Genomic DNA, 18,400 nt, shown 5'->3' on the forward strand with positions numbered 1-18,400 from the left:
TGACTGGCCTGTAGTTCCCCGGATCCTCCTCCTTCCCTTTTTAAAAGATGGGCACTACATTAGTCTTTTTCCAGTCGTCTGGGACCTCCCCCGCTCACCATGAGTTTTCAAAGATAATGGCCAATGGCTCTGCAATCACATCCGCCAACTCCTTTAGCACTCTCGGATGCAGCACTTTGGGTCCCATGGACTTGTGCTCGTCCAGCTTTTCTAAATAGTCCTGAACCACTTCTTTCTCCAAAGAGGGCTGGTCGTCTCCTCCCCATGCTGTGCTGCCCAGTGCAGTAGTCTGGGAGCTGACCTTGTTCCCAGGTGAGCCTTGAGTGGGCCTGACTGTTATAAAAAGACAGTCAGCTGCGAACCAGCTGAGCGGCAAACAGCAGAGAGGCTAACAGAGAGAGTTTGCTTGGGAGTTTGCCTGGGCAGAGCCCACTGAGGCTTATGTCTTGCAGGCTTCTCTGACTAGTTACTACAACTTCTGAGGAAGCTCATAGAAGGAAGGTAATATGGATGGTGAGCATTCAGCTGTTGTGACCTGAACAGGATATGCCATGTTTGTCTTTCTTCCACAGGACAGAAGCGACTTTGTCTGTACAAAGTGCAAGTTGGTCTCCATATTGGAAGAGAAGGTTCAAGGTCTGGAGAAACAAGTATCGACCCTGCATTGCATAAGAGAAACTGAAGATTTCCTGGACAGATGTCAGGATATGCTTCTATGAAAACAACATTCTGAAGGTTCAGAGCAAGCAGCGCAGTGGGGACAGAAGGACGGTGAAGAAATTTGGCAGCATGTGACCTCCAGAAGAAGAAAGGGGAGCATCCATGTACCAGCAATGCAGATACAGGTAAGCAACCGTTTTCATGTTGTCTCCACAGGTACTAATGCGAAGAGTGGACTAGATGATACATCTGAGGGAAGAGAACAGAAGGAGGCTCCACCGACCAGAAGGCATGAGATGCACTGTCCTAGGGATGGGGGTTCCACAACCACTGCTCCCAAGAAAAGGAGGCGGGTGGTGGTTGTCGGGGACTCTCTGCTCAGGGGGACTGAGTCATCTATCTGCCACCCCGACCGGGAAAACCGAGAGGTCTGCTGCTTGCCAGGAGCTAGGATTCATGATGTGACGGAGGGACTGCTGAGACTCATCAAGCCCTCAGATCGCTACCCCTTCCTGCTTCTACACATGGGCACCAATGATACTGCCAAGAATGACCTTGAGCGGATCACTGCAGACTACATGGCTCTGGGAAGAAGGATAAAGGAGTTTGAGGCGCAAGTGGTCTTCTCATCCATCTTCCCCATGGAAGGAAAAGGCCTGGGTAGAGACTGTCGAATTGTGGAAGTCAGCGAATGGCTACGCAGGTGATGTCGGAGACAAGGCTTTGGATTCTTTGACCATGGGATGGTGTTCCAAGAAGGAGAAATGCTAGGCAGAGACAGTCTTCACCTAACGAAGAGAGGGAAGAGCATCTTCGCAAGCAGGCTGGCTAATCTCGTGAGGAGGGCTTTAAACTGGGTTCATCGGGGGAAGGAGACCAAAGCCCTGAGGTAAGTGGGGAAGTGGGATACTGGGGGGAAGCACGAGCAGGAGAGCGTGAGAGGGGAGGGCTCCTGCCTCATACTGAGAAAGAGGGATGATCAGCGAGTTATCTCAAGTGCCTATACACAAATGCAAGAAGCCTGGGAAACAAGCAGGGAGAACTGGAAGTCCTGGCACAGTCAAGGAATTTTGATGTGATTGGAATAACAGAGACTTGGTGGAATAACTCACATGACTGGAGTACTGTCATGGATGGATATAAACAGTTCAGGAAGGACAGGCAGGGCAGAAAAGGTGGGGGAGTTGCATTATATGTAAGAGAGCAGTATGACTGCTCAGAGCTCCAGTATGAAACTGCAGAAAAACCTGAGAGTCTCTGGATTAAGTTTCGAAGTGTGAGCAACAAGGGTGATGTCGTGGCGGGAGTCTGCTATAGACCACCAGACCATGGGGATGAAATGGACGAGGCTTTCTTCTGGCAACTAACGGAAGTTACTAGATTGCAGGCCCTGATTCTCATGGGGGACTTCAATCACCCTGATATCTGGTGGGAGAGCAATACAGCGGGGCAGAGAAAATCCAGGAAGTTTTTGGAAAGTGTAGGGGACAATTTCCTGGTGCAAGTGCTGGAGGAACCAAGTAGGGGCAGAGTTCTTCTTGACCTGCTGCTCACAAACTGGGAAGAATTAGTTGGGGAAGCAAAAGTGGATGGGAACCTGGGAGGCAGTGACCACGAGATGGTCGAGTTCAGGATCCTGACACACGGAAGAAAGGAGAGCAGCAGAATACAGACCCTGGACTTCAGAAAAGCAGACTTTGACTCCCTCAGGGAACTGATGGGCAGGATTCCCTGGGAGAATAAGATGAGGGGGAAAGCAGTCCAGGAGAGCTGGCTGTATTTTAAAGAATCCTTATTGAGGTTACAGGGACAAACCATCCCGATGTGTAGAAAGAATAGTAAATATGGCAGGTGACCAGCTTGGCTTAACAGTGAAATTCTTGCTAATCTTAAACACAAAAAAGAAGTTTACAAGAAGTGGAAGATTGGACAAATGACTAGGGAGGAGTATAAAAATATTGTTCAGGCATGCAGGAGTGAAATCAGGAAGGCCAAATCACACTTGGAGTTTCAGCTAGCAAGACATGTTAAGAGTAACAAGAAGGGTTTCTTCAGGTATGTTAGCAACAAGAAGAAAGTCAAGGAAAGTGTGGGCCCCTTACTGAATGAGGGAGGCAAACTAGTGACAGAGGATTGTATTGCTCTCCCAGCAGATATCAGGGTGATTGAAGTCTCCTATGAGAACCAGGACCTGTGATCTAGTAAATTCCGTTAGTTGCCGGAAGAAAGCCTGGTCCACCTCATCCCCCTGGTCTGGTGGTCTATAGCAGACTCCCACCACAACATCACCCTTGTTGCTCACACTTCTAAACTTAATCCAGAGACTCTCAGGTTTTTCTGCAGTTTCATACTGGAGCTCTTGTCCCTATCCTTCATCCCCCTACATTATCCTATGGTCTTTTTAGCCTTTTTTGTGTCTTAGACCCTGTCCTGCAATGAGATACATTCAAGCAGCCCCCTTGACCCATGTGGAACTCTAGTGAAGCCAACAGGGTCTAGGGTCTATCTGCACAATCTTATTACAGGATCACAATCTTAATTTGTAAACTCTTTGAAGATAGGATCACATTTTCTATAATGGGAGGTACCTAGCACACTTATGAACACCTTTTGAAATAATAATTATTAAAAATAATCAATATGATATTGCATTTTGCAGTAATTTCATAAGATAGATGAACAATTCCAAATACCTGCGTAAGTGTCACTGATTTGTTGTTGCTTCTGCAGACCTGAAGTTAGTGGCTCTGTAGAGCTTGATTAATACCAGTGGGTGCTGTTAAAGTCAAAGAGCTCTTACTTTGTTTAAATTATGTATTCATTCCACAGGCTATCCTGCAGTATATCAAATCTCAGTTGGCATGTTACATGCCACAATCACTTTTAAAGTATTTCTTGTGATATTTTTATACTTACTGTAGCTGCACTGGACATTAAAATACAGTAAGATAAGTGACATTATGTTTAAGAACCCTTTTATTAGAGTGGCAAATCTACAGATTAACGTTCTAATCCATCACCTAGGGTCTCTGTGTCCCATTATCTTATCTTAAAAATATTAATACAATTTTAAAAGCTAATATCTGCCATCAAATTCAATGCAGTTATTGTATTACCATACAAGACCATATTGTTCCATCAGCTTGGAAGCAGAAATTATCATGATCTTAAATGGATAATCCTGCTTGGAAACTGGCAGAAGTGACCCAGAGTTCTGGTATTTATTTCCTGTTCTTACTGTAGGGTAAAACAGTTGCTTTTAGAGCTGTTTAAACACGTGTTTTCACTGGACCCAATTCCTTATTGAGCCTTGTGTATTAACTTGAGCCACTGAAAAGTGAGTTCAAAGTGGGTGTAAAATGCTTCTGTATCAGAACAGTAGTGTTTTGTACTCACTTTATACTAATGTAGATGACTGTATAAGGTGCAGGGCAACAGAAGATCAGGCCCTGATTAAATTTAGTCCTTTCTTTTGTTTATCTTTATTCTTTCTTTCTTTTTTTGCTTACTATGCATTTGTTTATTATGCATTTCCTATGAACAGACTTGGATTATTATTATTATTGTGTTCATTATTTGAAACTGATAAATGGCTTAGTCAACGATATCTCAGTTTATGGATTATTTGCCAGGCCAACAATGTTTACTAGTGTTCATTATTCAAAATTTGGTATTTGTATTGTGAGATTGGTCACCTAACTCACACATGATATTGTTGCTGCTCAGTGATTGGGTGATTCTCAAATTCTCAAGAAGGCAACATAGAGATTTCCATTGCAAATACTTGGGCAGATACATATTTGCTTAAGCATTCATGAGACGGTGGGTGAAAACCTGGCCCTATTGAAGTTAATGGCAAAAATCCCATTTTTCCATAGCACCATTTTTGTAATGTAAATTGCTTGTGCAGCATACCAAATAGGGGATTGGTCTGTGCATATAATTTTAGTAAGTTGCTGTGTAGTGACAGGCACAAGCCATGATAACATATGGCCCTGTTTCTCTGCCTTCCATGCCATTCCCCTTCCTCGGGCTATGAATATTTGTAATAAACACCGATAAATTTCTTACCAGAGTGAGGGAGAGACCATTAGAAAGATGGGAGGGATTAAATCAAGGGAGGTGCTATTAAAAAGTATTTTCTCTTACACAGGTTTTTGTCCAGTGGGACATTTTTCAGGGAACATTTTTCCCAGAGATAGAATTAGTAGGAGATTTATCTAAAGAAGGATTCTTCCAAAACCTTTTATTTTTCAGGAGTTTATCTTGAGAGATACTCCCTAGTACAGGGGCTTTGTTGAGTTTATAAGATGTATTCTATTTTTGTATGATTTGTGACACTTTTTTTTCCACAAAATAAACAGTTCTGTGACACCTAATGGTTACCTACTTTATCATGCACTACACCCACAAAGTAACCACTTATTGTGTCACTTTTCTTGTTAAAAGTCCAAATGTTACCAACAACTGATGTCTCATACTCCATGCTATGCCATACAAGTGTATTTATGATAAATGGTGTGTAATTTACAAAAACATTCTCTTCTGAACTATCTTTTAAAATAAAATCACCCCAGCAAAAATATATTAACCACTGCTGAAGATTGTGTGTATCCCTGGGTTTGCAATGGTCATAGTTCCCACGGTTTGCCCCTTGGATCAAATTCTGTTCTCTTTTACACCAATGTAAATCCTGACTAGCTCCACTGATTTCAAATGAGTTATTTGGAATTTGCATAGCATAACTGAGAGCAGAATTTGCCCCCTGGCTTTTGGCTTGCAACCTTTCACTTTCTGTCTTGTAAAACTAAATCAGGTTTGGTTAAAAAAAAGAAATACTCAGATTTCTGCAGCCTGAAAGCCTAAAACCTAGTCCGTGGATTTCTGTAGTCTATGTATTCTGCCACTCCACCCTACCTTTATTCAATTTATCCCTAAGTACAGATGTGCTTAATACCACTGAAAAATTTTTTTAAATGAAAGGCAGAATATACTGGTTCAGCTCTTTGGCCACAGGCTGCTCTTGGTTCACATGTATAACTCCATTGCCGTTACTGAGAGAAATGAGCATAAGCAAAAAGAGGAAGAGACAGATTGTACTGGGCCCAATGTGAAGGTGGGGAGGAGCATAAGGAGACCTTCCTCATACTTTGTTTTCCTAGGCAGGTTCTAAATTCTATCACAGTCCCTCTGTTGTCTTGCTAGTGTAATGCTTCCAGGAGTAGGGAAGAGTTGACCCATGATAGTCTCTCTAAATCTATCGCTCAGCAGGGCTGAGAGCCACTGAGGGGGAAACATGCTGCACCCTTCCAAAGAAAGCTGTACTAGAGGATCTCCTCATGCACACTAGGTGGTGGTTGCAGAATTCTGCACCACACCTCCACCATATGCCTGATCCTGAAAGGCTCATCCTGGCTTTAAGTCTGGCTTCCCTTGATATTGTAGCAGAATGCTGTTACCTTTTAAGTTAAACTGAGCTCTAGCAAGCTAGTGTCCTCATTATTACTCAGTTCCCAAAGGTATTTGTTACTGTAAGTTGAGACTGCAGTCAGTATTATAATAAACTGAACAATACAAGGTGTTATCATACCATTCACCCGAATGACCAGAATGGGCCAGAAAATCTTAAATAGAGAATGCTTATAAAACTGCCTTCACCATAACACGGGTCTGTGAGCCACATATTTAAACCACACTAAACAGATGAACTTTTCATAAAAAGGATTATAATAGGTTTCATAATACAAATTGCATTGGCCTAACATCAGAAAGAAATACTCTTATAAAAGAGATCTGTATCGCAAGGATAGAGCGTATTAACTGAAACAAATGAATATATTAATTAAATGAATTTAAGTTCATCATCACGAGTAATAGTACAAAAAAAAGCCAAGAATATTCCAATTACTGTATATTAATGCAAGAAGATTTCTGAATACGTTGTCTTGGCAGATGTCCATTAGCATAAAACTATCTCTAATTTAATAATAATGTCTTAAATGTACATATTTTCCCAGATTCTATAAACATTATTACTGTATATGTTAAGGCTTTTGGTTAGAAAGCAATCCCCTATGTTATTACTATAATCATAATAATATACTTACTTCCAGTATTCTTTATTCTGTAAGCATAGGTCGAATCTTGACCATCGGCACCAATCCACAGAAAGCTGTTTTCTCTCTAAATATAGAGTATTAGATAAAGTACTGTGCATAAGCAGGCCCTTCGCCTAGATCATAAGTATTTTATGCACTAGTTCCTTTGGCTATTTTATTACATTGACAGTCTAATAGATTCCAACAGTGCACGTGTACAAAATGCAGTTAAACCAATGCAAATATTTTTAGGGTGGGGCCATAATCCTGTGCTGTGACTGCTTTGCTCTACACTGCCTGCACTAAGCAGCCCTAAAGCTGGTGTAGCCAGTCACAGCCCAGTCTGATCCTGCAGCTGTGTAGAGCCATCAAGAAGGCTCCTATACCACTGCCCCTGTGATGTGTGTAGGAGGCCTAGTTGGAGGAAAGAGGGTGTGCATGTTCTGGTGAGTCACAGCTGCCTTAGCAGATCCTTGGGATCTTTAGCAGCCAGCATATGTTTGAGGAGAGGTCAGCTTCCTGAAATTTATTTTGGGGGACTAGCTAGGTGTACAGTTGCAGTATTGCATCTCTCACAATTTTATCGCAACTCTAGAGACATCGGGGTTTGGTTGTTTTTTTTTACCAGCCTCATGAAAGGTGTGAACTCATGAATTTTCCCCTACTCAAAATGGCTACTATCTCCTATTACTGTCCATAGGGCTGACGCCTGCAAAATGGCCACCATTTCACCATAGTCCATCTGCATGTGAAAGTGAGGCTGACCTTCATAAAGTTCCGAAACCTCCTACTCTTTGCAATTAGACTGAAGACATACCGACAGGCAAAACGGTGCCACTCTGTGGTTCAGGGGGTTCAACAGGACACAGGTACTGTGAGGAGCAGCAGAGACACTGGGGAAGATGGGTGGGGAGAATAATTGGGAGCAGGAAGCAGATTTAGGGATTGCAGGGTAATGTGTTGCAGGGGGATGTGGAAGACAGGAGGAAAGGGTAAGAAGGGGAATGCAGGGGGAGGCAGGGCAGGGGAGGAGAGGAAAGTGGAGAGGGGCAGTCTGGAGTAGGAATAGGCAGGGCTGGTGAGGGGAGGGAATAGGAGTGGGGGCAGTGCAGGGGAAGGCAGGCCAGGATGGAGAGGGGAGTGTGCCTGCGGTTACAGAGCAGGAGGAGGCAGAAGAGGACAGTATGTATATGGGGGTGCTGCCATGTCTCAGGCAGAGAATCATAGAATCATGGAAATGTAGGGCTGGAAGGGACTTCAAGAGGGTATTTGGGCCAGCCCCCTGCATAGATGCAAGACCAAGCAAACCTAGGCCATATATGACAGATGTTTGTCCAACCAGTTCTTAAAAACCTCCTATGTTGGAGATCCCACCACCACTCTTGGAAGCCTATTCCACAATTTAACTGTCCCTAGAGTTGGAATTTTTTTCCTAATATCTAACCTAAATCTCCTTTGCTGCAGATTAGGCCCATGACTTCTTGCCCTACCTTCAGGGGACATGGAGAATGACTGATCACAGTCCTCTTTATAATAGCCCTTAACATAATTGAATACTGTTATCAGCTCACCGCTCAATCTTCTTAGAACTAAACATGCCCAGTTTTTTAAACCTTTCCTCATAGATCAGGTTTTGTAAACATTGTATCAGTTCTGTTACTTACATTCCATTAGCCAAGTCGTTAATGAAAATATTAACTACTACTGGACCCAGGACTGATCCCTTTGGGACCCCACTAGATAAGTCCTCCCAGTTTGACAGTGAATCATTGGTACTTTTTGAGTATGATCTTTCAACCAGCTGTGCACCCACCTTATAATAATTTCATCTAGATGCCATTTCCTTAGTTTGTTTATGAGAATGCCATGTAGGACTGTGTCAGAAGTCTTACTAAAATGAAGATCCATCACGTCTACTACTTTCTTCCAATCTACTAGGCCAATAACCCTGAAAAAGAAGTAAATTAGGTTGGTTTGGAAAGATTTGTTTTTGACAAGTCTGTGTTGGCTATTCCTTAAAACACTGTTATTCTCTAGATGCTCACAAATTAATTATTTTTTAATTTGTTCCAGTATTTTTCCATGTATAAAAGTTAGGCTGACTGGTCTATAATTCCCTGGGTCCCCTTTGTCCCCTCCTCTTTTTTTTAAAGATAGGTACTACGGTTGGCCTCCTCCAGTCCCCTGGGACCTCATGTGTTGTCCAGTTCTTGAAGATAATTGCTAATGATTCCAAGATTGCTTCAGTCAATTTCTTAAGTACCCTACAATCAACTTCAACAGATCCTGCCAACTTGAATACATCTAACTTCTCCAAATATTCTTTAACCTGTTATATCCCTACTTTGGCTTGTGTTCCTTCCTCCTTATTGTTATTATTAAATGTTTTGTGTATCTGGTCACCATTAATTGACTGAAGCAAAACAGTCATTAAACACATCAGCCTTCTTGATATCATCAGTTATGAGCTCTCCTTCCCCACTAAGTAGAGGACCTACACTGTCCTTCATCTTTCTCTTGCTACTAATGTAGTTAAAGAACTTCTTCCTATTGCTTTTTACATCCCTTGCTAGGCATAACTTATTTTGTGCCTTAGCCTTTCTGAGTTTGTCCCCACAAGCCTGTGGTATTGTTTTATACTTCTCCTTAACAGTTAGTCCATGTTTTCCTTTTGTAGGATTCCCTTTTGATTTTCAGGTCATTAAAGAGCTCCTGATGGTGCCATCATGGTCTCTTATGGTTCTTCCTATCTTTCCTTCATATAAGGATAGTTTGCAGTTGTGCCTTTAATATTTTCTCCTTGATCAAGTGTTGTTGCTCCTGAACTCCTTTATCCCTTAGAATTTCTTCCCATGGGGCCTTACCTACCAGTTTTCTGAGTTTGTTAAAATCTGCCTTTTCGTCGAGGTCCATTGTCCTTGTTCTGCTGCCCGCATTCTCTTCCTTTTCCTATAATAATTAAATCTACCATTTCATGATCACTTTCACCCAATTACCTTCCACATTCAATTTACAACCAATTCTTCCTTCTTGGTCAGAATTAAGGCTCTGTACTGAGACCAGTGCTGCTCAACATATTCATAAATGTTCTGGAAAAAGGGGCAAACAATGAGGTGGCAGAGTTTGCTGATGATACAAAGTTACTCAAGATAGTTAAGTCCAAAGCAGACTGTGAAGAGTTACAAAGGGATCTCACTAAACTGGATGCCTGGGCAACAAAATAGCAGATGAAATTCAATGATGATAAATGCAAAGTAATGAACATTGGAAGACATAATCCCAACTATATATACAAAATGATGGAGTCTAAACTAGCTGTTACCACTCAAGAAAGAGACATTCAAGTCATTGTGGATAGTTCTCTGAAAACATTTGCTCAATGTGCAGCAGCAGTCAAAAAAGCCAACAGAATATCGGAAAGGATAGATAATAAGACAGAAAAGATCATAATGCCACTATATAAATTAATGGTACACCCACACCTTGAATACTATTAAATTTATTAAAATTGGAAAAAGTACAGAGAAGGGCTACAAAGATGATTAGGGGTATGGAACAGTTTCCATGTGAGGAGAGATTAAAAAGACTGGGACTGTTCAGTTTAGAAAATAGACAATTAAGGAGGGATATGATAGAGGTCTATAAAATCATGAATGATGTGGAGAAAGTAAATAAGGAAGTGTTATTTACTCTTTTACATAACACAAGTACTCAGGATCACCCCATGCAATTAATAGATAGCAGGTTTAAAACAAATATAAGGAAGTACTTCATTTATATGTAGTTTGGTAGTTTAAATCTATTTAATTTTATGATTAGAGGAAAGTCTTGTTTTAAGAATGTACATATATGGGACAACATTTTTTCTTATCATTTTCATTATCAATGATCATGTCACATCTCACAAGAAAAGCTGAGCTGGGTTTGTATTTGAATGAGATACTTCCAAAGATCATGTAAGTGCAAGAAGAACCCTTGGGCCCTCCTTAAGGTTGCTCTTCGGCTTTTTTGCACTGCTGGAGTACATAAAGGGGCCACAGAGTTTCCCAGCCTCTGGTCCTTAAGCTTGATTTAATTAGCTGAGGAATTTATGACCGTTATCCAATAACGAAAGGAAAAAATGAAACATTGTGGGGAGGAAAATTTGTTGAATGAATCTTTTTAGCACAAAAGCAGAATAGTTTGATTGACTACCAATGTTTTCCAAAACCGCATGTGAATGTTCTGATATAGATGTTAATTTTGTTAGGGAAATACGTATTCAAGTCTAGTAATGAATCATTTTCACCATCATTCTGCACAACAACATATGGGAATTTAACAGGAAATTAACCTTTCCTTAAAACTAAAATTAGTCACAACAAATAATCCTCCATCTATATATTGTAAGAGCCTGTTCTCCCACAGATGCACAGATTTGCTATGGAGGGATATAAAAGAATAGCACAAGCATGGAGGGACAAAATAAGAATGGCTGAGGCACAAAATGAGTTATACCTAGCAAGGGACATGAAAAGGAATAAGAAGAAGTTCTTTATATACATTAGGAATTGGAAAGGGTTCTGAAAAGGGCAACAAAAATTATTAGGGGTATGGAACAGCTTCCGTATGAGGAGAGATTAATAACACTGAGACTTTTCAGCTTGGAAAAGAGACAACTAAGGGGGGATATGATTGAGGTCTATAAAATCATGACTGGTGCGGAGAAAGTAAATAAGTGTTATTTACTCCTTCTCATAAGACAAGAACTAGGGGTCATCAAATAAAATTAATAGGCAGCAGGTTTAAAACAAACAAAAGGAAGTATTTTTTCACACAATGCACAGTCAGTCTGTGCAACTCTTTGCCAGAGGATGTTGTGAAGGCCAAGACTATACAGGGTAAAAGAACTAAATAAGTTCATGGAGGATAGGTCCATCAATGGCTATTAGCCAGGATGGGCAGGAATGGTGTCCCTAGCCTCTGTTTTCGAGAAGCTGGAAATGGGTGACAGGGGATGGATAACTTGATGATTACTTGTTCTGTTCATTCCCTCTGGGGCACCTGGCATTGGCCACAGTCGGAAGACAGGATACTGGGCTAGATTGACCTTTGGTCTGACCCAGGATGGCCATTCTTATGTAGGAGCAAGAGAAATATGAAGAAAAGTGTATGTACTCTACTTAGCAGGAAATGAGAGCTAATAACTGATGATATCAAGAAGACTGAGATGTTTACTGCCTATTTTGCTTCCGTCTTTTCCAAAAAGGTTAATGGTGACCAGCTATTCAACACGATGAATATTAACAACAAGGGGAAAGGAACACAAGCGAAAATAGGGAAAGAATAGGTTAAAGAATATTTAAAGAAGTTAGTCGTATTCAAGTCGGCAGGACCTCATGAACTTTTTTGTGTAAACAAGTGCATGGGAAATTCACTGTTTGGTCTATTCCATACAAAGCATGTAAGAAGATCAAAATGCAGAATTTTCACATTGTGTTCTTCAGTAAAGGAATAATGAGCAGGTAAACCATTTATTCAAATTCTAGAGAGAAAAAAATATTGAACTGTTATCTCCAGGATAAATTCAGTTCAAACATGTGAATGATTTATTGTTTAGTGAAGCATGGCATGGCATTGGCTAAAATAGATCATTATGTCAAAGCATCAACATTCTCTTGCAATAACATCATAGGAACAAAAAAACCCAGAAGCAATAATAGGGTCGTGACACTTGGTAATAGCAATTAAATCAGAGATAAAGACCATCCTTAATTTACACCTTTATGCCATTTATGGTTCATGATATCACACAGTGATCAACGCTTCCTGTGATGTCATAGACCCAAAGGGGCAATTTAATTGCTTGTATAATGCCACTGAAATCAATGGGGTTACACCAAGGCTGAATTTGGCCTGATGTTTACTTTAAAATATCTACAGTATCTATCTAATCAATCATTCTGTCTTTTTCGAGCCCTTACAGAATACTAATCAGTGATGGATCTAAAAACATTGGTGCAATCAGACCATTTTTATGGTCCAAGTGTATATCAGTATGTGGGGTAGTAACCATTCTATTTCTGTACCATTAAAATAGCAAGAGGTTTTTTTTCTTAATTTGTAAAAAAGAATAACTGAGATCAGGGTCCTAATCCTGCAGTCCTTGCTCAAGCAACACTCAGTTTGAAGTTTCATCCTCAGTAAATCTTCTTGACTGAGTTAAGAATCTGAACATATGGGGCCAGATTCATTCATGCTAGTGCAGGGAAGTGGAATCCGTCCTGCTGTGCCCCCGGGGGATTCATCTGGTGGCTGGCAGATTGTACTATTGCCACCTGCTTCTCTGAGTAGTTTCTACCAGGCAGAGGCAGTTTTCAGTTTTGCCGAGGATTCCATAATACAGACAGGGTGTCCTGTCCCCGTTCTGTCCAGTGTCACCCACTTGATCTCCTGCACACCCTTTGGAGGAGAAGAAATGTCAGGTTTCTACCCCACAGTAGACTTCCCACTACTAGGGGCCCTGCACCAGGGTCTTTGCTAGGTTATAAATTTTCCTGAAGGGAATCTTCCCCAAAGTTCATAGTAAAGTCTATCTTAAACCTGACTCAGCAAAATGCTCCATATGTGGAACTTCTCTAGAAGTCTGATGGGAGGTTTTCTGTATTATTTGGTGAATTTCTAATATAGATTTCTGGCTGACAACAATGACTGTATAATCACAGATTCAACTGAATCACCTTTGGTCAGTCCGACTGACCTTTGATTGAGTCATGATTTTTTAGACATTTGATTTCAACATCATCATAATAAAACTGTAAAAATCCCATCTGCCCAAGATGGCCAGGAGATCTCTTGGCATCTTTCATCTGTGTATTGGCTTCTGAACATTGTTACAAAGAACGAATTAAAACAAACGGATGCATTTTGCTTCTTTCAGTGACGAGAGCTCCCATTAGACACGACTCTGTTCCTTCATTATAAAAAGCAGATTCCTTTGAGGGAAAATGGAGAAAAAGCTAAGGGGAATAGTGAGCTTCTGTGTATGCAAAACACACCAAATTACCTCCTCATAATCTCTGCATTCAGAGTCCATGCAAGACCTGCTTTTTTGCCAGTTAATCTTTCATGAAGAAGGCCTAGTGCTAAATCACTGAAGAGTGCTATAGTTTAAATGAATATTGACAGAAATAAGCTCTATATAAAATCTTTGTCTGCTTTGTTTAGTTAGATTGTAAACTGTTTGGGGTAGGGATTGTGTCTTACAATGTGTTTAGGCAGTGCCTAGCATAATGGGGCCACAATCTTGGTAGGAGCTTCTCGGAACTACCATAATACAAATAATAACTGTTTGTGAATAACCTCTCATTTCCAGCGGGATTGGTTGAGACACTCTATATCCACAGTGCTGGACACCCTCTGAAAAGTAAAGTTATTCTCCCATTGAGGTCATCTCCTCCCCCCCCACCCCCGTCACTCCTTTTCATCTCATTCACATACGTCACAAGCAATAGGCAAATATGTTCTCTGTTTGTACTGCTTGGAAAACAGGTTGCTAAGGAAATGGAAATCTTCAAAATGTTTTCAAGAAATTCACACAAGCAAATCTTTACCAATGTGTTATTAAATCATGCAAACCAGAAATGCAAGTGACTGAATGAAAGTTTGTTTGGGGAAAAATGTTGTATTATTTATAGCACCTACATTCAATAGTGTATCTCCAGTGCTATGGAGTAGTGAGGCACAAGGGGTACCATGGGAGGTTTAGTGATTTGAACAAACAGATAACAATAGAAATCCATTGAGAAGCAGCAGGCTAATTAAGACTCTGCGATTTCTTGGCATTCTCTTGGGTGACTGCTCGACTGAAATAAATCGCTCAGTTTTCCGCATGCAGCTAAGTAAAAGGCCATGAATGAAACTGCAGAACTAAAAATGTCATTGCAACAGCCATTCAGAATCCTATGAAGGTATGTGACCCTGCAGATTATGAAACACACTGAAAGGGCCTGGCTAGCTTTGGAGCAATTTTTATTGAGACAAATGCCTTCCGCATTTTATCAGTTTTCTTTGTTTTTGGCTACTGTTCTGAAGAACAAATGGCTCTATTCTGTTGTTACTCAAGCCGGCCAAGCTCTTAAATAATGCAATTATTTACACCTGCTCCCCCTTTTCATGGTTGTCATCACCACAAATAGTTTTCTTATTATAACACCCATATGCTTTGATGTACTGAAGCATTTTGAAATCAGTCAGTGACTGAAATCTAAAATGAATTCTTACCGAATAATTTCATCAGAACTAAAAGTTGCAATGGTGGATGAACACCACAAATCAGCATGAGGTACAGCACATGTCATTATGGGCTAGATCCCACTCCTATTGAAGTAAATGGAATACATCTATTCGCTCTAGTGGGAGATGGATCATATCCCATATTACCACCTGGGAAGTCCAAATACTATTCTGATGTAAGAAAAAAGCAACTCACATATAACTTAAGCAAAAACACCTCTGACTGGAGTTTGAAGGAGAAACACTGGAAGTCGGAGGCATGAATAAAAGGAAATGGAAGGTGGATAGTTCTTTTTGGTGAAGAATAAAATCCCAAAAGAGGAAAAGTGAAAAAGCAATTGAGAACTGATATATGTGAATAGCTATATAAACATAGTATACAGGACATGAATCGAAAACTTACTAGAATCTGAAGAAGAATTACGCTTCCAAATGTATTTTATTTCATGTCAGATCTCAAATATAAGGCTTGTGAAATTTACCTCATGAATTAGAAAAAAAAAAGACTTGGATGGACATTTTAGTGAATGGCAATACTACCATTGATTACAAGCAGGGTCTGGCTCTAAATCAGTGAGCATGTTTCTTTGACATGATGAAGCATTCTTGTCATGTCAGAGAAGTGACCTCTTTTGTGGCTCTCATAATGTTCTGACATCCAGAAGAGCAACTGGCTACTGCCACTGTGAATACGAACAAGATTTTATGTGAAAATGTGAAAAATGTGAAAAATAAATAAATAACATAAAAATAGCGCAAGGACTATTGCCATTCTATGTTTATATTTTTATCAGGGTTGTTCAATCAAAAAGAAACCAAAATTTATAAGGAAGTGCATAATAAATGCACTATACTGTGCTGGAATTTTTTTCCCCATAGAAAAATAAGTGAAAACAGAAAATTATTTTCATCAAAATTTTCTACACAGAATTTCAACTTGCTGGCAAACTGAAAAGCAAATATTTTTGGCTGAAAACAAAGTTTCATTTTAGAAATTCCACTACAGTGACTCATGGGACAGGTAGTTCAGGTGCCTCCTACCCCCATTCTCCTCTATGGGCCAGGGTGCTTGACTGGCAACATCTCCTTGAAGCACAATGGTCCCCTCTCTTGCTGAGCCACCACAGTGCATCATGAGAGTCCAGTGCTTGGGGAGCTGGAGCACAGAGCAGAACAGGGCATGAGGCTCTCATACAACACCTCCCATGAGGCACCATGGCAGGATTTCCAAATCAAAAAGTTCAGTTTTTGGCTTTCGGATGTTTTACTTTTTGACCAAAAGTCAACAATGTACATGAAAAGTTTAATCAACCCCTCAATTTTCCATTAAAAGCAGTTTCAGTGGAAAATTTTTGACCAGTGCTAACATGCACCTTATCAGCATATCATTGTAAAGGTGTCAGCAGTGCTTAGCTTCATGGATTACACATTTACTGTACACAGTGATTCTTTTTATCCCTGGCACAAGTGGGTTCCATTCCACTGATTCAGCAGAAATTCACTTAATTACACCAGAACTGAATTCAAAACCTTCTTTTTTATTTGACTTTTGCCTTCAGCTGTGGATAGGAGTGTTGCTTTAGACCAAATCACTTCTGGGTAATATCACAGAAGTCAGTTGTATCACCAGGGATCTGTGCCATCCAGTATAAATAGACAGTATAAATGTATTTTATATTGTTGAGATCCATCAATAACAGAGTCCCATTTTAGACCACAATTTTTTTTAATAAACATACTTAAAAATGTGGAAGCTTTGATACTTAATGTAAATGCCAACCCGTGCATGGTACATGGTAACCAAATGGTTGGTATGTTGGAGAGCAAAGTGACACCAGCAAATGAACATATAGTTTCTAACAGTTGAAGAGCTGCTTACCACGGACTTTGTTACATTTAGGTCAAGATTGTCCCTGGTCTTTGCAGAAGTGCATGGGGGTTAGGGTTGAGCACTGGAGCCGCTCCCTTGTACAACTTTTGAAAGGGATGATATGGTCCCCACAATCAGAAATTAAAGGAATTGCCTTTTTTGTGTATCCAGAGCACATAAAACATACCAAAGAGTGAGGGAAGGAGGAAAGGTCAGGCTTTGCTCCCTTTTCCAGTGGCCCACGGATCTGTAGTAGGATGTAGATGGAGATGTCTGTAGCAACCCAGTAATGATGGAGCAAGTCACAAGAGTAAGACTCATGGGAGATGAAAAGGTTTCTCAGTGGCTGGGACGATGAGTATAGTATTGCCCTCTTGAGAAGATCAGAAAGACCTTGGATTTCATCACCTTCAAATCTTAAGTGCAAGACCCACCTGTTTGCTTTAGCTTTTCCTCAGTGATAATAGTCAAAAACCACCAGATTATAAACCAGCAAAATTCAACAAATCAATAACTAGAACAAAATATCTCTCTCTACTTTGGGATGGACAATCAGCACAGCACCTGGCAATGAACCACTGTATTAAGTTCTTGTAAGATGCAACGAACATGGTATCAATACCTAGATAGATTACACATAATTGAATCAAAGGTAAAATATTGTTACCCTATAATAAGAATAGTCAAGAACTGTACTTTGCTTAATAACAGGTCCTTTGTTTAATACACACTTTAAAAAAAAGGAGTTTCGGTACAGAGTTTGGATATAAAACCTAAAAAGGACAGAAAATAAAAAGATATAGGTGGGAAATAAAATATTGGAGTATTGTAAAAAGAAATGTCTATTTAGGGAAACATCTGTGTGTGTTTTATTTTTTTGAGATACACAGGACGACCAGTTTATGCTGCCTTTGAAGTGTTTGGGTTTGTAAAGCAGCTTTAAAATAAGTTCCCCAAATGGTAGATAGTTGGTAGATAGTCTAGGCTCGTCTAGGCTCGTTCCTTATGTTGTACCATTTTAGACTAATGCAGTGAACCGAAGTGTCATAAAGTCTTAGGTGAAGGAAGGAAAACAATGAGTGCGATATTGCTATTAAAATGACATATAGTTCTGCACTTGTGTAATTATATTCTAATGCCCTACCCTCACCCAAAAAAGGCCCCTATATTAAGTGGCCTGTTTTACACGTTCAGATGGGTTGGAGAATACAGGCAATTGTTGGACGCTTTCTAATTAGTCTCATAGCATATTTAAATGATCTTGCTTGCTGAACATAGTTAGGCTTCTGATTTTAGGTTTTAACTGATAAACACTGATAAAACACCCTCTGATGCAAAAATAAAATGTGTTTATCTAATAAACACTGTAAAACACAGGAAATGGTTACCTATATGTATGGGCTTGTCAACACAGAGCAGTAATGTGGACTATTGGGATGTGATTTCTAAAGCACACTAACATGTTTCACATTAATTGGTCCATATAGACCCTGCTGGT

This window comes from Lepidochelys kempii, chromosome 2 (genome assembly GCF_965140285.1).
Source record: "Lepidochelys kempii isolate rLepKem1 chromosome 2, rLepKem1.hap1, whole genome shotgun sequence".
Lineage (NCBI taxonomy): Eukaryota > Metazoa > Chordata > Testudines > Cheloniidae > Lepidochelys > Lepidochelys kempii.